Below are 2,858 nucleotides of genomic sequence, written 5' to 3' on the forward strand. Positions count from 1 at the left end.
AGAATCTGGAATTACAGTTAACTTGGAAAAGTCTGAATTCGGTAGGTCAAAGGTGAAGTTTTTGGGACATATTATTTCTTCTGAAGGCATTCAGCCGGATCCTGAAAAGTTAGAAGCAATCAGAGCCATTCCAGTTCCATCCACAAAAAGACAAGTCCGCAGTTTTCTAGGTCTCGTAAATTTTTACCGTCGTTTTCTGAATATGCAAATTCTAGTTACACCAAAACATTGTTCTCTCACTGGAAAAAATATTATTTGGAACTGGGACGAACAAGCACAGTTGGAATTCAATTCCTTGAAAGAAGCGTTACTTCACGCGCCAATACTAGCTCATCCTGATCTGTCACAAGATTTCTGCCTTAGCACGGATTCTTCTAAAGTCGGTCTTGGTGCTCATTTATTTCAAGAAGCCATAGAAAATGACATTACTGTTCAGAAAACCATTGCTTTTGCTAGCCGAGTGCTAACAAAATCTGAAAAAAATTATTCTGTTACTGAATTAGAAGCTTTAGCAATCGTTTGGGCATTTAACAAATTCCGTTTCTTTCTTTCTGGCAAGCACGTAAAAGTATACAGTGATCATCGTGCATTACAATTTCTTATGTCTTCAAAATTAAATCATGACAGGTTAAAACGTTGGGCATTGTTTCTGCAAGAATTCCGCTTCACAATAGTCTACATTCCCGGCAAGGAGAACATTGTTGCGGACGCACTGTCACGCGCACCGGCTGGGCTTGAGAAAAGTACCACAGAAGGCAACCTCGAGAAAAATTTCAGTATTCTTTACATTCAGAAAGTCGCCTTTGAAAACTTAATCACCACATCTTTAAAGGACATTGCTCATGAACAAGATAAAGATCCGATTTGGAAAGACATCAAGAGCAAATGGCATGAAAAGACACACACACAGATTTGGCATTATTATCTGGTTAGAAACAACATACTGTTCAAACGCTGCACTGTTGATGACAAGCTATGGGTACTTTGCATTCCTGACGATTTTGTTAATAAGCTCATTTGGTACATTCATTTCAGCTACGCACATTTTGGTCCACGAAAATGTTATATTCTTCGAACGACTTGTTATTTTAACAATATGGAAAAAAGAATTCGAAGAGTCTTGTCTATTTGTAAACTTTGTCAAAAGGCGAAATCATCTACTGTCTCACATCGTGCTCCGTTGTTTCCTATTATCCCTTCTAAATTAAAAGAATTTGCTGCTGTTGATCTCTTGGGACCGCTTGTCAGAACATCCAATGGATTTTCGTACGTTCTAGTCGCTGTTGAACTTACTTCAAAATTTGTTTCTTTCACTCCGTTACGTAAAGCCACTGGACGATCTGTATCCAACGCCTTTGTTAAAAATTTCTTACGTGAAGTTGGACACGTTAGCAAAGTCATTTCAGATAACGGACCGCAATTCAGATCTGCTGTTTGGTCACGCATGCTTCGCAACCATAAAATCAAACCTGTTTTTATTTCATTGTACTCACCACATTGTAACCCGTCTGAACGGATTATGAAAGAAATCAATAAGCTTTGCAGACTTTATTGTCACAGAAAGCATCAGCATTGGGACAGATATTTACACTTATTTCAAAATGTGCTGAATGAAATGCCTCATGATTCCACTGCTTTACCACCTACTCTTGTACTAAAGAATGAAGAACCACCGAACAGAATCAGAGAGCTTGTACCTTTCCCAAATACACGTAAACTTCGACACAAAGACATAATTGATTTGGCTCTTAAAAATATAAAATCTGCAGCAGACAAAAGGAGAAAACTACACGGTAAAGCAAATGCAAAGAAATTGTATATTGGTCAGAAAGTTCTCATTAAAGCTCATTCATTGTCACATAAGAAGAAACACTTGAGTCACAAATTCTTTCTAGTTTACAATGGACCTTACAGAATCCGACGTATACCACATGATAATTGTGTTGAAGTTGAAACTCTGCGTACTAGGAAGAGTAAAGGTTTACACCACATTTCACATGTAAAACCATTTATTGAAAGATAATCTGCTTTTTAACTTAGTCTTTGCCATAAAATTTTTCACTTCACATTTCTAATATGCATTGTCAGACTTAGAATCTGTTAACATACAACAATGTTTGAAGTTAAATATCCAATCAAGAACCAAGAGAACTTACTTAAACAGAAATGACGAATGCATTGCTATAGTGAACAGACGTCACAGTGTTATTGTGTGTGTACATTCTTGCTTGTTAGTTGCACGATTATGGAACGACTATAAGGCTTACATACTTAGAACATTTACCAGTACTGCTAATGAGATTTTAATGCAACATTTTGGTTTACTTGAAAATATATTCTGGATTTAAAGTACTTTCTGTGAGATACCAGATGACACAGTGGTTAGTTTATGTGACAGCTACACGATTTTATCACGACGCTACTAATGAGTGACAATATACAATGTTGCTTTTGCGGTGTTTCTGTTTTATATCTGCACAGTTTTTCTGTTTTATTCTGGAAAGTAAAACATGTTTTAGTAGTAACTTTTGTAGTATAGCTACAATGAGACAGGGTTTTCCGTAGCACAACAATACGTTACAGCACAGTACGTTCTTCACCACAACAATAAGCGTAATAACTAAGATATCTATACGCAAAGCATTTCACTTTCGTTTATCATGAGGTAAGTACATTGTCTTCTGCAGAACTTAGCTTTCGGAGGACGATAACTACTACACTTCCACACAGATTATGTTGCAACAAGTCGCACATTTAGCGCTACAGTACACGTATTTGAGTGATTAATTTTGTACTTAAAACATTTATTTTTAAAGATTTTTGAATTACAAAGAAAGTTTTCCGTGATACATTTCATT

The sequence above is a fragment of the Schistocerca serialis genome, chromosome 7 (assembly GCF_023864345.2).
Source record: "Schistocerca serialis cubense isolate TAMUIC-IGC-003099 chromosome 7, iqSchSeri2.2, whole genome shotgun sequence".
Lineage (NCBI taxonomy): Eukaryota > Metazoa > Arthropoda > Insecta > Orthoptera > Acrididae > Schistocerca > Schistocerca serialis.